The 24,921-nt window shown below is 39.5% G+C and overlaps 1 protein-coding gene across 1 annotated transcript in view; it reads left to right on the top strand.

Moving 5' to 3' along the window:
* The window catches only part of LOC132395140 (uncharacterized), a 102,431-nt gene that overhangs the window by 17,719 nt on the left and 59,791 nt on the right, over positions 1 to 24,921 (top strand). The window contains exon 2 of the mRNA XM_059971440.1: positions 19,784 to 20,014. The gene's annotated coding sequence lies outside the window, so the exon portion shown is untranslated. The remainder of the gene's footprint in view (positions 1 to 19,783; positions 20,015 to 24,921) is intronic.

The raw sequence follows: 24,921 nt of genomic DNA, 5'->3' as shown, positions 1-24,921 counted from the left end.
TTATATTGTACTAATCTTAGTTGAACATTTATTGTATTTGTCATACTGTCAAGACATAATCTTGACCAACTTGTTTCATCAATTTTAATATTCAAATCAGTTTCCCATTTTTGTCTTGAGTTATGAATTCCTTGTTTAATTGCCTGTTTTTGAATCAAATTATACATACCAGAAATATTTTTTTAAATTTTTCCTTTATGAATTAAAGTTTCTATTTCATTAGGTTTCGGCAATAACATTGTTTGACCCAGTTTATCTCTTAAATAAGCCCTTAATTGGAAATAACAGAAAAGAGTGTTATTTGATATTTTATATTTATTCTTTAATTGGTCAAATGACATTAATATACCTCCTTCAGAACAGTCTCATATATACCTAATATACCTTTGTGAAACCAGTTATATAAAAGTTGATTATCCATTGTAAAAAGGATAAGTTTATTTTGAATTAAAGGTCTCTTTGCTAATAAAGATTTCTTTATCTCATCATCAACATTTATCTTATTCCATAAATCAATCAAATGTTTTAGTATAGGAGATTCTTTCTTTTCCCGTATCCATTTAGATTCCCATTTATATATAAAATCTTCTGGCATATATTTTCTCCTATTTTATCTTCATCAAAAAAAGTTGCAATAAATCTAAGTTGATTTACTTTGTAATAATTCTTAAAATTTGGTAATTGTAACCCTCCTAGGTCAAATTTCCATGTCAATTTTTCCAACGATATTCTTGACATCTTACCTTTCCAAAGGAATTTCCTCACACATTTATTTAACTCTTGAAAAAACTTCTGCAGTAATTGTATTGGTAGTGTTTGGAATAAATATTGTAATCTAGGGAATATATTCATTTTACAGCATTGACTCTACCTATTAATGTTATTGGTAACATCATCCATTTATGAAGATCCTCTTGAATTTTTTTCAATAATGGCAAATAATTTAGTTTATATAAATTCTTTATACCATTATCAACTCTTATACCTAAATACTTTATACCATTTATTGGCCATCTAAATTGAGTTATTAATCGACATTGACTATAATCTCCTTTAGTAAGGGATAAAATTTCACTTTTATCCCAATTTATTTTGTACCCTGATATTTTCCCATATTCTTCCAATCTAGAAGATAATTTATATAACAAATGCAATGGGTTAGTTAGATAAATCAGAACATCATCAGCAAATAAGTTAATCTTATATTCCTCCTGATTAACTCTGAAACCCATATCTGAGTCAGTTCTAATTAATTCAGCTAATGGTTCTATCGCCAACACAAATAAAGCAGGTGATAATGGACAACCTTGTCTAGTTGACCTTGTTAACTGAAATGATGTTGAAATGTGGCCATTTGTCACCACTTTAGCTTTGGGGTTAGTATTTAAGGTTTTAATCCATTTTATAAAAGATACTCCTAATCCATATTTTTCCAATACCTTAAATAAGAAATCCCATTCCAATCTATCAGATGCTTTTTCTGCATCCAACGCAACTGCCATACTCATTTCCTCCCTCTTTTGTGCCAAATGAATTATGCTAAGTAACCTAGTTACATTATTTGCCCATTGTCTATTTTTAATAAATCCTGTTTGGTCCATGTGTATTAATTTTGGTAAGTATTTAGATAATCTATTAGATAAAATCTTTGCTATTATTTTATAGTCTGTATTCAACAAAGAAATAGGTCTATTTGATGTTGGCTTTAAAAGATCTCTGTCTTTTTTTGGCAATACTATTGAAATAGCTGTCGAAATAGATTCTGGAAGTTTATGCAGTTTTTCCACTTGGTGTATTAGCTCCATAAAAGGAGGAATTAATAAATCTTTAAACTTATTGTAAAATTCAGGCAGAAAACCATCTTCTCCTGGAGATTTATTACTCTGAAGTGATCCTAGAGCTTCATCGACCTCTTTTAATGTAAAAGGCACATCTAATCCCTTCTGTTCTTCCGAATTCAATTTTGGGAGAGTTATTTGTGATAAAAACCTTTCTATCTCAACAATATCATTTTGTGATTCTGATTGATACAGTTCAGAATAAAAAAATTTTAAAGTTTCATTGATTTCTAAAGGTTTATAAGTAATTTTATTTACACTTGTTCTAAATGCATTTATCGTTTTGGAAGCATGGTCTGTTTTTAACTGCCAAGCAAGAATCTTGTGTGATCTTTCACCTAGTTCATAATATCTCTGTTTTGTTCTCATAATTGCTTTTTCTGTTCGGTATGTCTGAAGTGTATTATATTGTAGCTTCTTATTAACAAGTTGTCTTTGTTTTTCTTCTGTCATATATCTTTGAGATTCTTTTTCTAATTTTGAAATCTCTTTTTCCAATTGACCTATTTCTACCATATATTCCTTCTTAATTTTAGAAGTATAACTTATTATCTGGCCTCTCAAATATGCCTTCATCGCTTCCCATAATATAAATTTATCATCAACTGAATGTGAGTTTGTATCTAAAAAGAACTGAATCTGTTTTTTCATAAAATCACAAAAATCTTGATGTTTTAATAATATTGAATTAAATCTCCACCTGTAAATCGATTCCTCCTTATCCATCATTATCAGTGTCATTATCAAGGGGGAATGATCTGACAATATTCTTGCTTTATATTCCATATTTTTCACTCTGTCTTGAATATTCGCTGATAGTAGGAAAAAATCTATCCATGAATAAGTTTTATGTCTATTTGAATAAAATGAATAATCTCTTTCTCTTCTCCATATATCAATCAAATTTAAATCTTTCATCAATGTTAAAGTTAATTTTGCTACTTTTGGTTTTGTAACAACCTTTGTTGACCTATCTAAAACTGGGTCTAGACAAAAGTTAAAGTCTCCACCTATTAATATTTTATCTTGTGCATCAGCCAAATTCAAAAAAGCCTCTTGTATAAGTTTTATATCGTTTTCATTTCGTGCATAAATATTCATAAGAGTCCACCGTTCTGAAAAGACATGACAATGTATAATTACATATCTTCCCGCGGAATCAATTAATACATTTTGTATTTTAATTGGTAAAGTTTTGTTCACCAAAATTGCAACTCCCCTCGCTTTTGAATTAAATGAAGCTGCTATAACATTTCCGATCCAGTCTCTCTTTAATTTCTGATGTTCTATGTGTTTCTTATATAAAATTGCTGGAGTTGATTCTGGGACTACAGCAAGTGGCTCTGACAGCTTTGACCATCTTTCTGCTTTAACAATTGCCTTTGCTCTCCTCAACTGATTGATGTGTCTTCTTCAGATGCTATCAGATGCAATCTCCACTGTGTAGGAGAGTGGTCCAGTTCTGTCCTTAAGCTTTCAGTGCACTGTAATCTCTCACCAGAACTGCTTGTCCAGGAGTGTAACATCGAACCTCCTTGCTTGAGAAGCCCTCAATTTGTCTCTGCTCTTTGTCCTACATACTCCTTCATTTCCATAGATGTTGCCTGACCTACTGAGTTTCTCCAGGTTTGTGTGTGTATTGCTTTTTAAAACCCTGGTTGAAGAACAGTCTTTATTTTATTTAATATAGTTATGCTGTTGGACATTTTATTTTCTGTAGATGCTCTCCAAGTGCAAACATGTATGAAAATTAAGTGTTCCATTAGTTACATTATACAATTGAGTATTTCATTTCTTTCAGTTGATTAGTGAATTAGGCTTACTTGAATTTGCCAATGGTATTTGTCTTATTATTAACATTTTGGCAAATAATATGCCCTGGAAAAAAAAAAGCAGGAACGAAGGGTTAGCTATCTTTTTTTCTACAGAGAGTGTGAGATTGAAGAAGTTTTGAAAAAGGAGAAAGATGAAAGAATGGAGACAGTTAACAAACATAAGGGAAGAACACAGAAACTGCTCAGAAAACAAATTAGAAGGACAGATACAGATGTCAGAAAATCTTCTTGCCAACTTGGTTTCACAAAGAATGAGCAGATAACTTTTGGTTAACTATTCAGCACATGACCTTGGAGAAAGTACAACACCTTTTGGTCTTGGACAGAGCAGGGATATTTATTTGCGATTTGCTTGGACTGGTTTCTCAGTCTAGAACTCTTTCAGTACTGTGAGTAAATGAAGTGAAACAAACTGGATTGATTATGTAACATACACTCCAACTATAATTGCGAGTTACAGACTAATATACATCTGATGGGCCCTTGTATTTTGTTTGTTATATTTTAAATTATCTTGTCAATACCAATTTCGAACTAAGTTCATACCGGTGTGCATTGATGGTGTGACCACAGTAAGTAATGCTTGGTTTAATGAATTCTCACTTGTTGCATTGTGCTCTCAGCCCATAATCTTTTAATTGTTTTTACACTTAAAATGATATTAGTGTTAATCGTTGAGATTTTGGAGAAGTTCCTCATCATCCTTATTGGTAACAATGATGCCATCCAGGGAGCACTGAATGCCTGGGCAGCCTTGCAGCATCTGGTCCATAGCTTTTTGTCAGAGTGTAGTTGCAAATGCTACTCCAAAAATAAGTTTATTATAGTGATAAAGCTCTTTGTGAGTGTTAATGGTAAGAAATAATTTGGACTATTCCACCTCCATCAGTAGGAAGGCCTTAGCTAAATCCATTTTGCTGAAGTGTTTTCACCCAGAAAGATTTGCAAAGATATCCTCTTGTTACGAATTCCCGTAACTGGATCTACCAGCAAAGATAGAGAGGTCCATTGAAGTCTAATGGTACTATTTTTAAAAGTATTTATTAATAAAGGGCAAAAAAAGAAGATTAATGCAAACATACAGATAATATACGTCGTCAATAGTAAATCTAAGCGCGGGTATAATGATAACCGATAATAAATAACTCTATCGTTGTCTAGGGGTTACTGTATTGTCCAACGGAAAGATAAGTCACTATCAGTTCGTTCAAGCTGCAGCATTGTTGGGTTTAAAAGTGATGCGGTTTAAACTTGCCCCAAGTCTTTTAAGATGACAATCCGTTGAGTCAGGGGAGCGGGCTTCCCCGTTGTTAGCTAAAAGCTGTTTTCCGTGGTTCCAGCCACCAACTCCAGCCACGGAATCGAACGCACGTGGCTTCCTTCAGATGACTTCCTGCTGTTACGTGGTCGCTTAACGTTTCTTCTGGTGCATCCGAGGGGTTGTTCCTACAGCCCCTCTTTTATTCTGACTCGCAGGGTCGTAGATGTCAATCAAGTTGGGGGTGATGCAATCTCTCCCTCAACCAACCCACTTTGCCCGAGGGCATTCACGTAGCAGAGCATCTCAATCCACAAATCTGTTGCCAAGAGACAATGGCCATGTCCCGTAGCTTTACATCGCCGGAGAAACGAGCCAGCCTGCACATCTCTTTTCCCAACCCAACAAGTGATCTTGCGATTCTCACAAAGGAGGGGGCTATGGACGTAACACTCTATCCTGGCAGAAGGAATTGATCAACTTTCAGTACTGAGTTGATTATGACCTTAAAATCAACACAAATCCTGACAGACTTATTCTTCACTACTGAGATCGCTGGCATTGCCTATGGGCTCCATTCAATCTTAGAAAGGATTCCTTCTGCCTTCATCCGTAGGATGGTAGACGGATGGGATTTGCAAAAATTGAGTGTGGCATTTTTCTTTAACAGTATATTACCCTGGAATTTGAGTTTTCCAATGCCATCTGTGAACACTGCTGTGACATCATCCAGTACCTTTCTTAACTCATTTTCAGTGACTTTTTTGTTGTTGTATTTCATTGTTACAAATATCATTCCCACAGGAGTCATGACAAAATAGGCTGTAGTCAGAATGGTTTCCTCAAGGGAAAATCTTGCCTGAAAAATCTATTGGAAATTTTTGAAGAAATGTCAAGCAGCATAGTCAAGGACAATTAGTGGTTGTTGTGTACTTGGGCTTTCAAAAGACTTTTGACAAGGTGCCTGTCACAACCAGGGATTTGGCAGCACAGTAGATATGGCAATTGCACTTGTGAATATGCATGTGTCAGCTAATTATTACTTCATTGTTATAGTATTTAACTCAATTCATTCCATCCAAACTTGAACACAGCAACAGCTGCCTGCTTGTATTCCACCTTGCCCGAGAAATTGGACTGTTGAGCCAACTGGCTCTGAAGAGTAACCGTATTTATTTCATTCTTGGTTGTTCTTTTCAGCTGTAGTGTAGGCTTTTCCATTTGAGGGTTTTAGTTAACGGCCCTGTTTGGCCTTGCATTTATTGTTTTCTTTTCTCTTTAACACTATTCACATTAAAGTCTGTGAACTATCGACCTGTGTCAGTGTCTCTCACTCCGCACTTAGGGCATATCAGAACCCATTGACAGCAAGTCTCGACCACACAAAGATGCACCCAGCAAAGAGAGGGTATCTGACTTTGGCCATGAGATTCATTGGTCAGAATGATTCGTCGAGGCAACAATGTTCTGTTGGAATTCCTATGTAGAAACTGTTTCTGTCTCCATCATGACAGAAGTATCTTGCCAACTAATGGACCCAGCAAAGTATGAACAGTGACGTTTTGACATTGGTGGCTTGAGGATAGGGTGCCTTTATTCTGAGTGCATGTCCTGACTCTGCATTCTGAGAGTCCCGATTCTACATACCGAGCTTCTCTAGTCTGCATGAGTTTCTCCAGTATCCATTCCAAGCTTTTCAACTCTCAAGTATCCAGGTTCCCAGCTTTGTGGTCCCAAGACTCAGGTCTGTAGCTTTATGGTCCCGAGACTCAGGTCTGTAGCTTTATGGTCCTGTGACTCAGGTCTGTAGCTTTATGGTCCCATGACTCAGGTCTGTAGCTTTATGGTCCTGTGACTCAGGTCTGCATACAAATGAACGCTTCAAGCAAGCTTATCCATTGATTCAACAAATCATCATTCAAGTCAATAGTGTAAATTCTGGAACAGCCCGACTCCAAAAGCTGATCCCTGGCTGGACTGTGTAAATGCACAAGTAAGGTAACCCTATCAAGAGTATTTTTAACCTCTTGATGAAAGTCATGGTATAGACAGGGAAAATCAAACTTTCATGTAGCAAATTGAACAAATCCACAGAGAACCAGCTAGCTTTGTGATGAAAGGAACCTGTCTATGCTGTCTTGATCTGTAAAATTGAGAGTGTATCCTATTTGCCTCTGGAAACATTGTGAAAGATAAAACATTGTGAGCAAGAATTGAAAAGGTTGCTTCTCTAGGTTTCAAGGTTCACATTTTCATTTCATTTTAAAATCTTTTTTATTAATTATTACTGAAGATTGACAAAAAAGATACATTAAGTCAATATGTCATTATGTGCAATAAGGAATTAAATGATCATATAACTGATTAACAAAGCTAAGGAATATATGAATAATAATAAAAAAGTAAAGTGTTAAGAATATTTTTAATAAGAAAAAGAAGGAATAAAAGAACCCCTACTAACTTAAAAAAAAACAAAAACCCATTGGGAGCACAACTGCGGAGCTATACATCATACATGCTTACATAAAAGAAACATCAATCCGCCAACTCAAATCCACTTAAAGAAAAATCAGAAGGAAACAATATTCAATAACACAAATCAGATGATAGTAGCGGGTGAATGAGCCCCACCTTTTCTCAAAATCGAATCGAAGATCAAAAATTCGACTTCTGATTTTCTCCAAACTAAGACATAACCTCACCTGGGAAAACCATTGTATCAAAGTAGGAACGGAAGTATATTTCCATTTCAACAAAATAGCCCTTCTGGCCAATAATGTAACAAATGCAATTACATTTTGGTCTGATGGAGAAATACCATGAATATATTGAAGGATTATACCAAATAAAACTGTTAATTTATTAGGTTGTAAATTAATTTTTAAAGCTTTAGAAATTGTGGAGAAAATAGACTTCCAAAAATATTTCAATACATTTTCAAGGTTTCCCAAAAACTTTTCTCTATGTTCCCAAAGTTTTTATTTTTCCCGATTGTTTCCAAGGCTTATTCGATGTGCTTAGGGTTTCTCAATGTCCACCACATCTCGAGGACTTCCAAGCCTCCCTCCCAGCCCTGCCTGAAGTTTCTTAATCTCAGTCTGTTGGGGTTTCCAGGTCTCTCAGGATTTCCCCAGTCCAGACATCCCACCTCCCCCAGAAGTTCTGGGATTCTCCCGCATATTGATAGTGGCTTCCTGACGCCCGCAAATTATATACAATATCCTGGAAAACTGGAAATCGATTGTGTGTGTGTGTGTGTGTGTGTGTGTGTGTGATATATATGATTGGTCTCTCTTTATGCTAAGTAGACCTATCAGTTTTCTCTGTGGGCAGGCTTTACAGTCAACCTCTCTCTTCCATTGTCTATCAGTTCAGTTTAGTGTCCTAGTGTCCTGCTGCGCCATGGCAGAGTGTTCCAAAAAAAGAAAATATAAAACGTACTTCACCCCAGACTACACTAAAGTGTACCCCTGCCTAATAGGGGTCAAAAATAATGTTAGTGTTGCTTGCTGCACTGTTTGCAACAGTGACTTTTGTATTGCCCATGGTGGGTTAAATGACTGTAAAAGACATGTTGAGGCGAGTTTAACAGGTGTCATTCATTCATTAGCATAGTTAATGTTATTTAAACTAGCTGGCTAGCTGCTAAAGAGCTACTCTATTGATGTCTTATGTGATGAGGCCAAACTCCCTGTAGACTTGCTTAAAGTTGTAATAGAATTTAAAAAATGACTCCATGATAATATACTATAAGTACATATTTTAATGTCACATTTTCTGCATAAGACAATATAATAAGGATACACCTTATGTTTTTTTTGTTTCTTTTAGGGCCCACAACATATTAGGGAGGCTAAGTGCAGGGAAGGCTGCTCAGATAATTCACAGTTCTTTTCAGCAGAAACCCAAAATCTGATAGAGAAGGTCACTAGAGCGGAGGTGTCTTTAATTGTTGAGCATAACCTGCCATTCCAGGTGTGTAAGCACACAGGGAAGCTATTCAGGAAAATGTTTCCTGATTCAGAAATAGCAAAAAGCTATGCCTGCTTATCAACCAAGACAGCAGTTATTGTGAACATAGCAGATGCAAAAGAACAGCTCCACTTGGAATTCTTGGATTATGTCTCAACTAACCTTGAAGGACTGGCGCCAAACTACAAAAATTTGTCAGTTTATGAGTTCTGGGGGAGGCTGTCCAAAGTAAAATCTGTGAGCACAGGGCAGTTGAGATTCAAAGAGCTCTGCCAGTTGATGAAGCTGCTTTTGGTGCTGCCAAATATATATATATAGTTTCAATATGTGATCAAGTAAATTGCTGTGTTCTTTCATAATCAAATGTCCTGTATACATGCACCATTGGAGGTCGACTGGGGGGAGGGGTAATATGTGGTTGCAGGGGGCAGGGATGGTGGTGAAATGAGTTTTTGCAGGGTGGGATGTCTTCCAGTCTCTCAGTCTGCTGGGGTTCCTCAGGTCTCTCAGTCTCTCTGGTTCCCTAAGTCTTCCTGCCTCTCAAGTTCCCCAGGTCTCTCGAGTCATCCCTGGATCTCACGTTTTTAGGTCTTCCTGGGCCATCAGGTGTCAGCTATAGGGAGGGGGGTGGTCATGTGGTGACTTCTTCAGGCCTGTGTAGGGCATCAGAGAGTTTTGGACTCTAACGTTTTTAAGATTAATCGTTGCTCTAACAGTTATTAGTGGTTAATCGTTGCTCTAACAGTTATTAGTGGTTTAAGAGTTCCCTGTGTTTTTCTCGGGCAACTCGCTCTTTGTAACTTGCTCTTGTCCTGACGAAGGGTCTCGGCCCGAAACGTCGACAGCACTTCTCCCTATAGATGCTGCCTGGTCTGCTGTGTTCCACCAGCATTTTGTGTGTGGTGTTCTTTGTAATGCGGTTTCCTGGTGCTTTCTGTTTGTTCGTTAAGTTTATTTTGGTAGGCTCAGGGATTCTGTGTTAGTTTTAACTTGAAGCAGATGCTGGATTAGCTCCAATCGGAGGGTCCTCAGTTTGAGAATGATTCATTTCACGGCGTCACTTGGTCGAGGTACCTCTGCATAAGCTCTTGTTTCTGTCTCTACATAGAAGTCTTTGACTCCGATATTGGCAGTGCACACCATGGCACTTATCTACCAGCATCACTGAAGGATATCTTGGCCAAGTCCCTCATTTGGGACTTCCAGCAGCCACAGGTCTGTGGTGGATCAAGGGCTGCGGCTAGAGAGGGGGGCCCTGTCACAACCATGGGTTCGACAGTGCAATAAATAAGGCAATTGTGCTTGTGAATATGCACGTGTCAGTTAATTATTATTTCATTGTGATCGTATTTAACTCCGTTCATTCCATTGTATTTGTTGCGACTTGGACACAGCAACCTGCGCTGCCTGTTTGTGTTCCGCCTTGACTGAGAAATTGGACTATTTGGTCAACTGACTCTGAAGACTAGCAGTATTCATTTTATTCTTTGTTGTTTTCAGTTGCAGGGTAGGCTTCATTTTCCATTTGAGTTATAGTTGACGGCCCTGTTGGCCTTCTGTTTATTGTTTTATTTTCTCTTTAACACTGTTCACATTAAAGTCTGTGAACTATCAACCTGCTTCTGTGTCTCTTACAACCTGCTTCTGTGACACTTGGGCCATATCTGAACCACGGTGACATTGCCACACATGAGGCAGTTTAACAAGTTACAAGTCCATGGTGTTATAAGAAAGATTCTAGCATGGATAAAGCAGCGGCCGATTGGCAGGAGGCAAAGAGTGGGAATAAAGGGAGCCTATTCTGATTGGCTGTTGGTGACTGGTGGTGTTCCACAGGTGTCTGTGTTGGGACCAATTCTTTCTATATTGTGTCAATGGTTTGGATGAATGAATTGATGGCTTTGTTGCAAAGTTTGCAGAAGGTATGAAGGTAGCTGGAGAGGCAGGTAGTTTTGAGAAAGCAGAGAGCTACAGGACTCAGATAGATTTGGAGAATGGCCAAAGAAATGGTAATTGGAATACAGTTGTACTGGGGGCTCACCCACGACATGAACAAAATTGGAGCTTATTGATTGATTGATTGATCATCAGTCTGATTGGTTACTTCTTTTTTGATTGACTTGTGTGTGGAAACCAGCAGCAATGGATATTAATGAATTTTTGACATCGTCAACCCCTAAGACATTAGCGAATGCCAAAAAGAATGATTTGGTGGCTATTGCTAAAAAGCTGGGATTTGTTTTGATAAAATCATCTATGAAAACGGTAAAGATTCAGAGGAAAATAGCTGAGCACTATATTTCTTTGGGGAAGTTTGACAATGAGGTGTTAAGGTTGTTTTCTGAAAGTAAACCCAGTGATCTTGAGCTCCGGTACAAGTTGGAAAAACTAAGGATGGAGGCTGAGGAAAGATGAAAACAGCTCGAGGTTGAGCTAAGACCAAAGCAGCTTGAAACTGAGGAGGCAGAAAAACAGAGGGAGGAAGCAGACAGACAAAGACAATTTGAAGCTGAAGAAGCAGACAAACGAAGACAGTTTGAACTAGAGAAGATAGAGAAACTGCAACAAGGGGGTCTAGCATTTGACTCTGGTGATAAGCTTGTTGCCAGTCGGGAAGTTAAATTGGTCCCTCCATTTGATGAAGCTGAGGTTGATAAATACTTTCAGCATTTTGAGAAAGTAGCTCAGAGCCTAAAGTGGCCAAAAGTTGACTGGCCTCTCTTATTACAGAATGTAATTAAGGGTAAGGCTTATTAAGGGTAAGGCTTATTCTGCCCTGTCAGTTGATGATGCAGCTGATTATGAGACAGTACAAAAGACTGTGCTTAAAGCCTATGAGCTGGTTCCAGAAGCCTATAGGCAAAGGTTTGGGAATTTGAAGAAATCTGTGAACCAGACTCATGTGGAAATTGCTTATGAGAAGTCTATGTGTTTTGAACGATGGTGCATATCTAAAAATGTGGATGGTGATTTTGACATACTGAAAGAGTTGGTTTTAATTGAAGAATTTAAAAGGTGTGTCTATAATGAAATAAAGATATACTTAGATGAAAAGGATGCTACCACTTTGCAAGAATCTGCTAAGCTTGCAGATGAGTTTGCTCTAACCCACAAGTTTAAGTTTACCCAAGTAAGACCTTCCAAAAGAGTAGTATGGATAGTCAGGGTAAACCAGAAATTAAATCTGGGACTGGTGACAGAGGTAAGGATGAAGCAAAGCAATTAAAGGAGAAGCAGTCTGGTCCTACTTGTCACTATTGTAGGAAACCTGGTCATGTTATGGCAAATTGCTTCCTCCTAAATCAGAAGAAGGAAAAGGAGGCAGTTCCAGATGCCTGTATTCAGCGCTTTGAAACACCTGTGAACCCATGGGGTTCCAGACATTCTGATGAAGTTCTGTCAAAGGTTAAGATGTCTGGCATGGTTAGAAAACAATTCCTTCTTTTTATGTCAGATAAGTTTCTGTCAGTGAATGAAGGATCAACCCGTGAACCAGTGAAAATTCTTTGAGATACTGGGACTTCTCATTCGCTTTTGTTAGACAATGTTCTAAAGTTTAGTGATGAGACTGCCACTGGTGAGGTAAACCTTGTTAAAGGCATTGAAGGCAACGTTGTTTCTGTGCCTCTGCATAAAGTGATTTCGAAGTCAGTTAGTTTCAAGACCGGTTAAAATAGGACTACAAATCAGTTTACTGGTGGAAGGTGTTTCTTTGTTGTTAGGGAATGGCCTAGCAGGTGGCAAAGCTTTTCCTGCAGTGCAGCTGATGATTAAGCCAATCACTGATGATCCAAAGACAGATTCTGACACATATCCATCCTGCGCAGTAAGTCGAGCTATGGCCAATGCAAATGGTTCTGCTACCTATGGTAGCCCAAATTGGGATTCAGATTTTGATGACTTGTCAGAGACTTTCCTGCCTTCACTGTTTGAGCAGGATTCTTGTAGTAGGGCTGACCATAAAGATTTGTCTCTGTCTTGGAAGGAGTTTATAGTAGAACAGAGCAGAGACCCTGGGATTGCAGTTTTGAGAGAAAAAGCTCTCCCAGGTGATGAGATTCAGAAAGTGCCAATAGGTTACTATTTCAGGGATGGAGTGTTAATGAGGAAGTGGAGACTACCTGATATTCCTGCAAGTGAGGAGTGGGCAATTTTTCACCAGGTAGTAATTCCTCGTGTCTATAGGAATGAGATTTTAACTTTGGCCTATAATATGCCCTTGGGTGGCCATCTAGGTGTGAATAAAAGTGTGAAAAAAGTTTTGAAAAAATTCTTCTGGCCTGGTTTGAGGAAAGATGTTACGACATTTTACCAGACTTGTCACACTTGTCAGGTTGTGGATAAACCTAATCAGGTCACCCCAATGGCCCCACTACAGCCTATTCCAGCATTTTATGAACCCTTTTCTAAAGTTATTGTGGATTGTATTGGCCTATCGCCAAAGACTAAAGCTGGCCATCAGTATTTGCTAACTATCATGTGTACAGCATCTAGATTTCCAGAAGCAATACCTCTCAGGAATATAAAAACTAAAACTGTGTTGAAGGTTCTCAAAGTTCTTCACTTTATTTGGTCTGCCTAAAGAAATCTAATCTGATCAAGGAAGTAATTTTATGTCAGGATTGTTCCAGCAGGTAGTTTACGAACTGGGAGCCAAACAAGTTACGTCATCTGCGTCCCATCCAGAATCCCAAGAGGCCTCAGAATGATTTCATTCTACCCTCAAAACCATGATTAAGACATTCTGTATTGAAAATGAGAAGGATTGGGATGAGGGAGTATACTTGCTTTAATTTGCAGTAAGGAAGTCAGTGCAAGAGTCCCTAAGCTTTAGACCCTTTGAACTTGTGTTTGAACACCAGGTCCAAGGACCTTTGGCATTGTTAAAAGAGCAGTGGATTAAGAATGATGTGCATATTAATCTGTTAGACTATGTTTTAAAATTCAAGGACAGATTGAAACCAGCTTGCAACTTAGCAAGGGAAATTTTTAAATCAGCCCAGGGAAGAATGAGGACTTGGTATGATAAACAAGCTAAAAATGAGGTTATTCCAGGTGGGAGATAAAGTGCTTGTTTTGTTTCCCATGCAAATGAACCCTTTGCAAGCAAAATTCTATGGTCCTTATGAGATTGTGTCTAGAGTCAATGATGTAGATTATGTAGTCAAAATATAAGATAGACATAGGCCAACATAGCTTCGTCACATAAACATGCTTAAACCATAATATGAAAAACAAATGGCAGCTGTGACCATTGTTGTCAATAACAATGAGTCTGACCTCGCTGGGAACATAGTAGCTGATCCATCTCAGATTCATTTTAAACGAAACATTATTTCAGCCAGATTGATAAATTAGATTATTTTGTAAAATCTTGATGAGAAATTGGCTCATTTACAGCCACAGCAGTGGCAGCAGGTGAAGCAGTTGATCGTGAAGTTTAGGGATTTGTATCCTGATGTCCCTAAAAGAACCACAATAGCCTCACATGCTGTAGATGTCAGCAATGGCAAACCTATAAAGCAACATCCATATTGCATGAATATTGAGAAATGTAGACTTGCTGAACAAGAAATTGAGTATATGTTGTAAAATGGTATTATTAAGCATTGTACTCAGATAGGAGTTCACCTTGTGCTATGGTACCTAAGCCAGATGGTAGTATCAGGGTTTGCACTGATTACAGAAACGTGAATGCTATAACAAAAACAGATGCTTATCCCATCCCCAGAGTGGATGACTGTGTAAGTAAGGTTGGAAGGGCTAAGTTTCTTATAAAGATTGATCTGTTGAAAGGGTATTGGTGTGTTCCAATAACGGATAGAGGTAGAGAAATTTCTGCATTTGTAACACCTTCTGGGTTGGATGAGTACAATGATCTGTCATTTGGAATGAAAAATGCTCCAGGAACATTCCAGAGAATGATTAATTCTGTAATTCAAGGGTTAGAAGACACAGATGCCTATATTGATGATTTGATCACAGGAAATGACACATGGGAAGCCCGTATCTCTGCAGTGGAAAAGCTGTTTGACAGGCTCTCAAAGACCAACCTTACAGTGAACTTAGCTAAGAGTGAATTTGGCCATGCCACTGTGACCTATCTTAGTTATGTTGTAGCTCAGGGCATGTTGGCTCCTGTTCAGGCAAAAGTTCAGGCAGTTTCTGAGGTTCCAATTCCAACTGGTAAAAAAGTCAAGGCAATTTTTTATTGTCATTTTAATCATAATTGCTGGTACAGTACACAGTAAAAAATGAGACAACGTTTTTCAGGACCATGGTGTTACATGAAACAGTACAAAAACTAGACTGAGCTACGTAAAAAAAAACACAGAAAAAAACTACACTAGACTACAGACCTACCCAGGACTGCATAAAGTGCACAAAACAGTGCAGGCATTACAATAAATAATAAACAAGACAATTGGGCAGTAAGGTGTCAGTCCAGGCACTGGGTATTGAGGAGTCTGATAGCTTGGGGGAAGAAACTGTTACATAGTCTGGTTGTGAGAGCTTGAATGCTTTGATGCCTTTTCCCAGATGGCAGGAGGGAGAAGTGTTTGTATGAGGGGTACATGGGATCCTTCATAATGCTGTTTGTTTTGCATATGAAGCATGTAGTATATATGTCTGTAATGGCGGAAAGAGAGACCCCGAGGATCTTCTCAGCTGACCTCACTATCTGCTGCAGGGTCTTGTGATCCAAGATGGTTGCAATTTCTGAACCAGGCAGTGATGTAGCTGCTCAGGATACTCTCAATACAACCTCTGTAGAATGCGATGAGGATGGGGGGTGGGAGATGGACTTTCCTCAGCCTTCGTAGAAAGTAAAGTCACTGCTGGGCTTTCTTTACTATGGAGCCGGTGTTGAGAGACCAGGTGAAATTCTCCGCCAGGAGAACACCAAGAAATCTGGTGCTCTTAACGATCTCTACCAAGGAGCCATTGATGTTCAGCGGGAAGTGGTCACTCCATGCCTTCCTGAAGTCAACAACCTTCTCTATTGTTTTGTTCACATTCAGAGACAGGTTGTTGGCTCTGCACCAGTCCGTTAGCCGCTACACCTTCTCTCTGTAAGCTGACTCGTTGTTCTTGCTGCTAAGACCCACCACGGTCGTGTCATCAGCGAAGTTGATGATGTGGTTCGAGCTGTGTGTTGCAGCACAGTCATGGGTCAGCAGAGTGAACAGCGGTGGACTGAGCACACAGCCCTGGGGGGGGCACCCGTGCTCAGTGTGATGGTGTTGGAGATGCTGCTTCCAATCCAGACTGACTGAGATCTCCCAGTCAGGAAGTCTAGTATCCAGTTGCAGAGGGAGGTGTTCAGGCCCAGTAGGCTCAGCTTTCCAATCAGTTTCTGAGGGATGATTGTGTTGAATGCTGAACTGAAGTCTATGAATAGCATTCGAACGTACATCTCTTTTTTGTCCAGGTGGGTTAGGGGCAGGTGGAGGGTGATGGCAATGGCGTTGTCTGTTGAGCTCTGAGAAGATTTCTGGGAATGGCTGTATATTATTCCAAATTCTGTAAGAATTTTGCTGATGTTGCTCTCCCGTTGATTACCTCTTGAAGAAGGGTGAAAAGTTTGATTGGACAGAGTCTTGTCAGGAGGCATTTGATAAATTGAAAGCTATCTTATGTCACCAAACTGTGCTCAGGTCACTTGACTTTGCAAAGCCATTTTCCATACTTATGGATGCCAGTGATGAAGCTGCAGGATCAGTGTTACTACAACAGGATGATTATGATATTATTGAACATCCTGTGGCTTAATTTTCAAAGAAATTTAATGAACATCAAAGAAATTATTCTACCATCAAGAACAAATTATTTTCACTTATTCTGGCTTTGTAACATTTTGATGTGTATGTTTGCCCAGCTCAGAAACCACTTGTGATTTATACAGATCATAATCCATTGGTGTTCTTGAGTAAAGGGAAAAACAAAAATAGAAAGTTGTTAAATTGGAGTTTGATTTTGCAGGAGTATGAGACTATGATAACTCACATTAAAGGCAAGGATAACATAATTTCTGATTGTCTTTCTAGATGTTAAGCCTGCAATGTATTAACAGTGGAGTGGAATTTATTATTTGTATGCCCTTCTGCAATATGTAGGTCTGTAGCATGCTATACATTAACCAGACATGTATTCTTTCACATTTTGTAGTTAAAATTTTGCCCTTCCAGATCAAAATTTTCCCTTTTTGGGGGGGGGGAGGGAGTTTTTACATGCCCACAGGTTTCATTTACTGTGAGAAATGCCTGGAGGAGGCAGGACAATAATATCAGTATAATAAGCTGCATCGGACTTCTGGGATTTTCAGTAATAGAGAGAGAGAAAGAGAGAGAGTTTATTTCATTTGATTTCTTATATTATGAGTAGCTACTAATAAAGATAATGGTTTAAACATCAAAACCTGACCCAATTTGTGATCTATTGCTGCTGGTATGTAACACAGTGTCAGGAAGAGTATGGTCAGACATTTTGTTGAAAGAAATTAAAGGGAGGACTATTTTCTAAATGAAGAGAATACAGGTTTTCCCCTGCTATCCAAAGGTAGAGTGTTTCTGTGAAATGGTTCATAAGCTGGAATGTCATAAAGCGAAGAAGGGATTACCATTTATATGGGAAAAATTTGTGAGCATTTGCAGACCCAAAAAATAACCTACCAAATCATGCCACATAACACATAAAACCTAAAATAACAGTGACATACAGTAAAAGCTGGAATGATATGATAAATACACAGCCTATATAAAGTAGAAATACTTTTCTGCAATCATTGCAGCACTGTCCACTGTAGCAAAAATCTCACTCAAGCGCTCTCAGCAGAAACACTCTGCACAAGTGCTCTCGGCAGAAACACCCTCTCCAGTAACCTTTAATCTATAAAGCTGCCAAATCATACCAAATAACAGATTGTAGCAAATAACACATAAAAATACACAGCCTATTTAAAGTAGAAATAATGTACATACAGTGTAGTTTCACTTACTGGTATCCAGAAGACAGCGAGCACACTGATGATGGTGTGTTAGGCAGAGTTGTCGGAGGTTGGGGTGGTGGGAGGTAGAGGAGACTGGGGTGTCATCTCATCGTTGTCTGTTTCCATCAAGGCAGGCAGGTCACCTTCTTCTATGTCTGCCTCCCTTGATGCCGAAGGTCGAGTTTCGTCATCTACTGTGGCTGATGTGGAAGGCTTGAAAAATGACTGTATGTATGACTGCTTAGCCTTGCGCATTTTTCTTTCATACAGCTCTTTGTAAGCACTCAAACCATCCTGCAAATATGCCCTAAACCTACATACCCTTTCAAAATTAAAGTCATACTTTTCTGCAATCATTGTAGCATTGTCAATTGCACCAAAAATCTCAGTTGCTTCACGTTCAGTTCCTGGACGATTTCACTTTTGGTCCGTTCGCTACTGTGTTCAGCTTCAATTGTTATCCTTTCCTCTTCCAATTGCATCAGCTCTTCATCTATCAGTTCTTCATCATGGGATGCCAAAACCTCTTCAACATCACTTTTGTCATTTTCCACAAGAAAAAACTCACTTTGTCCTTACTTCATTCACCATGATGGAAATGCTTAATTATGTCTAGTTTTACGCTAAGTGTAACACCCTTACGAGCTCTTCTAGGCTTTTCCAATACCTTAGAATTTATCTTGCTAACGGATGCACAAAATAAATCGACATAAAGCACAGATGATCACCGGCACGTGTTTAAGCAATGGTGGCTAGAATGCAGTACTGGGGGAGAAACTTGGCTGCTCGGGGAGCGCGCTGCCTTTTATCGTGCGCTACTTTTTTTCGTTATGGTTATAACACCTTCTGTTAGCAAAAACAGGTAGCTAATGTAGGTCTTTCATAACAGCGAGGTGTCGTAAAGCGAACGTTCAAAAAATGGAGAACACCTGTATACAGAAAACTGAGCCCAAAGTGACTTGGAAGTCCTTGTGCAGGATTCCTTATAGGATAGTTTTCAGGTTGTGGCTGTGGTGAAGAAGGCAAATGCAGTTTTAGCAACCATTTCTAGAGAACTAGAATATGAAACAAGGATGTAATGTTGAGAATTTATAAAGTGCTGGTAAGGCCTCACTTGTAATATTGTCAGCAGTTTTAAGCCCCTTGTCTGAGAAAGGATGTACTGAAAGTGGAAAGAGTTCAAAAAAGTGTTACAAAAATTATTCCAAGATTGAATGTTTTGCCATGTGAAGATTATTTGATGGCTCTGGGCCTGTGTTCTCTAGAATTCAAAAGAATGAGGGGTGACCTAACTGAAACCTGTCGAATCATGAAAGGCCTTGATAGAGTGGATATGGAGAGGATGTTCCCTATAGTAGGAGAGTCTAAGACCAGAGGATATAGCCTATTAATAGAGGAGGGTCATGTTAGAAAGGAGATGAGAAGGAACTTGTTTAGACAGAGTGTGGTGGATCTATAGAATTCGTTACAACAACCAGCTGTGGAGACCAAATTTTTATGTATATTTAAGGCAGTGGTTGATAATTCTTGATTGGTCAGGACAAGAAAGAATACAGAGAAAAGGCATGAGATTGGGGCTAAGAGGAAGAAGGGATCAGCCGTGATGAAATAGCGGAGAAGACACGATGGGTGAAATGAACTAATTCTGCTCCTACATTATGATCATATGAAGTTATCTTTTCTCTAGTGGAAGATCTTATTTGGATATCTGCCTGCTTCAATTTAATATCATTCAAACTCATATTGTAGAATGACTGAAATAGCCGAACCAGTGTCCAATTTCTTTTTAATTAATTTAACATTCACTTCTCACATAGTAAATCTCAAGGCTACACAGTCTTGTGTCACTCTCATTAATTCCTTTCACTTAATTTACATCTTTTTATTTCAGATACAGTTCTGCTACTGTTACAGCCTGTTATCGACATTCTGGCAGTGTGATTTTGGGCCGATCAGAAGATCTGATGCTTTCCCATCTCTGACAGTGATCCTCGAAGCTGTGACCAAACCATGCGGCATGGAAGCCAGGAAGCCTGGAGACGGGGCATGGGCCAATATTGACTCTATCTCCTGTCGATTAAAGTAACGAGGAAGACTGAAATCATTGAGTTGGGTGCAGAAGGTTAGTGAACATTCAACCCGGTCTACCAACCTCCTGTTGCTGATGCTGGAGTAGGTGTCTCTCATTCTCACTCATTTGCTGATCCCGAGGGTAGGTCTTTGGTTTCAAGTGATCTCTCTCTCTTGCTCGATGCTCTCAGCAGTTGGGGCCAGATCAAGGTAAAATCAACGAGGATTGTATATTTGGACTCGAATTCAGGTTTTTGATGTGTTCTAGCTTCTAGTTCCAGGGGCAGCCTGCAAATAATGAACACTGAGCTGAACTGCATTGACATATGCCTTTTGATTTTGTGTTTCATATTCTGAATTTTCACTCCTATTTTCTTGCCATTTGTGTGATTTTTTTTTGCATGCGCGTGTGAGAAGGGTTTGATTTTTTCTTTGATGATTTCATTGTTCTTTGTTTCATGATTGTCTGTGGGTAAAGCAAATCTCAGGATTATATACCACATACACACATTGATAATAAACGTACTTTGAATTACCATATTTTTCATTAACTAAATGCAGTTTTGATTTGAAACTGCAACTTGACTTACATTTTTCTCTTCTTTAACCTGCAACAGTTTGGTATATGTGAGCCCCTGCCACAATGGTAACACAATTTGTTCAGCCAGGCAGGTTTCTGTTTTGATGTTCTGATCTTGTTCATGCTCACTTTCATTCCTGAACACAACTCAGATCTGTCTTTTTCTGCTTGTCATCTGATACAGCATTTTCAACTGCTCTTTAAAGTGTACTTTGTGCTTCAGTTAGGAGCTGTTTTTGATTGCTTTCTTGTAGGATTCCACAAGCTGAATGATCTCTGAATGCATAATAAAGCACATCACTTAACTGACAATGCTCTGACAAACCCTTTCATTCAGCCAAGTATGCTGAAATGGACTCCGCTCCTTTTGATTCCATTTATGAAACCTAAAGCATTTCATTCTAAATGCTCCGGTATTACTTTCATGATATCAGCAAAGCTCATTCTGACTGATTTGGTGTTAGGGTCCAGTCCGGAGCCCGCCTTCTGGGTCTTGCTCCGGTCCGTGGACTCCGGACTCCGGGCCTTGCATCCAGCCCTCCTGTCACCTAAAGCCATTGGATCATTTTGGCTTAAGGAGATACACCTGTTGCCTATTAGGGGGCAGGTGTTTATAAGGGGCACAGGGACTGAGCCCAGTTAGGGTGTTGTCCTACTCTGCCTGGATTCTGACCAGTTTCATCTTGTTTTCCTGCTTCTCTTGTGTACATTGGTCCTGCTGTATTTGCCTTGCCTGTGCTGTCTGCTTGCTTCTCCCTATTTACTGCTGTAGCCCGATTGTCCTGCTGCTCGCCCTGGACCCAGCTCCCTTCCTGTCCCTTACCTCTGTTGGGTAAGCCAGGCTGTTGCTGTTACCCCTCAGGTGGTTCTGTCCCTTCCTGTCCCTTTCCTCTGCCAGGGAAGCCAGGCTGTCACTGTTGCCTGGTGGGGGGACTTGGTCCCCTTCCTACCCCTCACCTCAGATGAGTTGTGCCCTGCACCTGCCCAGGTGTCTGCGCCTTGCCCAGGCCTTTGTGTCTCTGCCTGGGAGGTGGTCCTGCCCAGGATGTGGCCTGCCCTGAGGACTCCTACCATTTCCTCCCCTCCTTTCTGATGGGTTGTGCCTGCACCTGCCCAGGTGTCTGTGCCTTGCCCAGGCCTTTGTGTCTCTGCCTGGGAGGTGGTCCTGCCCAGGATGTGGCCTGCCCTGAGGACTCCTACCATTTCCTCCCCTCCTTTCTGATGGGTTGTGCCTGAACCTGCCCAGGTGTCTGTGCCTTGCCCAGGTCTCTGTGTTTCTGCTTGGGAGGCGGCCCTGCCTGGGATCCATGTGGCCCGCCCTGAGGACTCCAACCCTTTCCACCCATTGTTCTCTACGGGTTTTGGCCGCATCTGCCCAGGTGTTCCGCATCTTGCCCAGGCCTGCGTGTTCTGGCCTGGGAGGTGGCCCTGCCCAGGAGTTATATGCCCACTCCAGGGGGCTGTCCTGCCCTGCCTGCACTTGGGGATCCAGCCCCATCTGCATTACCCCTTGCATGTCATGGCATCCCCATTCTGTCCTACCCCTAGTACTTCAGTGCCTGCGTCCTGCATTTGGGTCCATTCCATGTCTGCCCATAACATTTGGTTGGAGCAGTCAAATCTCTAAACAAATGGTATGCCTTTAAATCCAATGCATTCAGCAAAATTGGCACTCTTCTCATTAGCTATTTCAGTTGCTTTAAAATGCTGTTCAATTCACTCCACATATGACATCCAGTTACCTGTGTGTAATCAAAGGAAGATGGCTGGTATGCAGCCAGCCAACTCTGCTCTTTTTAAAAATAATTATAAATAAAATTATTATCACTGTTTATGATGCTGTGAATTCTTCCATTTTTCTGCCTTTTTTGACTCAACAATGTCTGTCTGAAGAGCACAGGCTGTACAGGTGATCATCTTGAGTTTATTTTAAAAAATTCATCACCACTGTTATGTTTTGTAAGTCCAAAACAAAAAACTAATATAAAGGAAAACAAGAGAGCTGGGAATAGAAGTCTAACTCTGTTTTTACTTTAAGTGAGATGTGCATGTATCACATGGTGGTGTGATGACATATGCCATTTACATACTTTTACAGATAACCAGCAATGCATTACATAAATGTGGGATCTGGTGACTTTTTGGTAAATGGGTTCTTTGAGGAGTGCAAGAATAAGTGAAAATGTGTTGGTTTGTGCTTGTTAATTTAAAGTTTCACCAAAGGAACAGATACAGATCATACAAAACTAGAGAAGAGAAACTCAGGAAAAGACAAAGACAAGATGGTAATTTTCTATTTTTGCAGAGAGTGACACTTTTGTACTGAGTAAGGCAAATTCCTCAGCAAAGGTTCAACTAAAAGCTACACAGTCATAGCATGTGTGTAACTTGTGAACATTTAGTCAATGGAAAATTAAAAGATGATAACCCATTCTGTAAATGGCACTAGTAGTTGGAGTCAAACACTACATATCGTGGACAAATACCAGTTTAAAATATTAATAAAAACTACAGTTTTTTCTTCATTAATCCAACTAGTACCTTATTAAAAGATAAGAAAAAGAACCAATTCCAAATAAGCAACAAAGAATGCTTAATCAAACAATGTTTCCAATATAACATATATTACTGAAATATTAAATACACCTCCCTTTGCTTCTCTAATTATTATACTAATGTTGCCTTCAAGCTACAACATTATCTTGGCTTAACTTCTCCTTATCCTTTTTCTGTAAGGAAGATGCTTATTTTGACCCTATTACAAGCCTCAGCCATTTTCTCATCATTTCTAGGGATTCCTTCTTCAGTCTCTGTCTATTGGCCCTTGGTCACACCTAGGGGAGCAATACTACATAACACCACCTAATGCTTCTCCTGGGAGCAATGGATTCACTTACCTCCTACCTGCCTGACAATTATCAAGGTCTTTAGCTTCTTGTACTATTTTCTATTCCACCAAAACAGGAATAAATAAACAAGTATTAAAAGGTTAATAGGCAGGAGAGGAGGCTAAGTTAATTAGATTAGTTGGTCATTGTAAGTTGTCCTGTGATTAGGCTAGGGTTAATCAGTAGGCTGCTGGGTGGTGTGTCTCAGTGGAAGGGCCTGTTCCACATTGTATCTCTAAAAAAAATAAAAATAAATAATCTTAATCCACAGATGCACATGATCATTCAGTCCCCAAATCCACACCCTTTTCACCAATTCTATCTTTTGAGAATATCATCTCCTTCAGTGCCATGCTTATGAATTGTTGTTGTGTTCTCAAAGCATTCAAGAACCACCTTTCCACCTTCCTTCTGCAGTGCTCTCTAATCTGCATGGAGGTGAGGAGTTTGTGACACCTCAGTCCTGATGAATCTCCTCAAAGACCTACCTGAATCATTCTGCTGTACAGTAAAATTTCCTGCCATTGGTATTGTCGATTCCTTGTACCCCACATGGAAGAAAGTGAATAATTAGCCAAGGTGCCAAAAGATCCTGTATTTGACATTGTCACATCTTGGTGCCTGAATTTCCACAAACTCTAGTTTCCACACTTCACTTGGAAATCTTACAATAATGTGCACACAGTTTACTACAGACTTTGCTACTATGTCTGGTCCATTCAGACACCAGAGTCCCTGATTCAGACTTAACAAGTTCACCACCTCTATTTGCTTGGGGTTTTGAAGTTGGAGTCCTCAACATCAGTTCCCGTGCACCTATTCAGATGTGGTCCCCTCACCCACAGGGTCTCCCATACATTCCAGTGGACATAGAACAATCAAAATTATACATGTAAAGGCAAATCTGGTTGTCACTGGATAGTGTATAATTATTTCTTGCCAACTGTTATCTGTTGCCATCTAGTTATTCCCTTCACATCCACTAGGTTGCAAACCAGTCACTCTTGCGAAACTAGCTTTCACTGATTTAGAAGATGGCGTGCAGTTTATCTCTGTAGCTTTACATAACTGTGCCAAATATAATCTAATTATGATATTGTCTCCAGTAGGCCCTCCTATGTCACCTTTTCCACCTACTCAGTGTATTTCCTTAAAAGTCAGACTAAAAAATTATTTTAACAGTATTTAATATTAATACTATTCCCCAACATACATTGGGGAACTGCTTTGTCAAGTACCTCAGCCCCATCAACAAAAAGGAGAATTTCCTGATGGGCAAACATTTGAATTCCTATTCCTTTTCCCGTTCTGATATGTTGGCCCATGCTCTCCTCTTCTGCCATGTTGGAGGAGCAACACCTCATATGCCAACGTTGTAGCCTCCAATCATGAACAGAAATTTCTCCAACCCGGTTATCCCTTTCCCTGCCCCTTCCCTCTTGTTTATTTCTTCACCTTGGCCTCTTACTACTTCTCCATAGCTACCTATCA

This window comes from Hypanus sabinus, chromosome 6, assembly GCF_030144855.1.
Source record: "Hypanus sabinus isolate sHypSab1 chromosome 6, sHypSab1.hap1, whole genome shotgun sequence".
Taxonomy (NCBI): Eukaryota; Metazoa; Chordata; class Chondrichthyes; order Myliobatiformes; family Dasyatidae; genus Hypanus; species Hypanus sabinus.
This window is presented reverse-complemented; position numbering and strand designations above follow the sequence as displayed.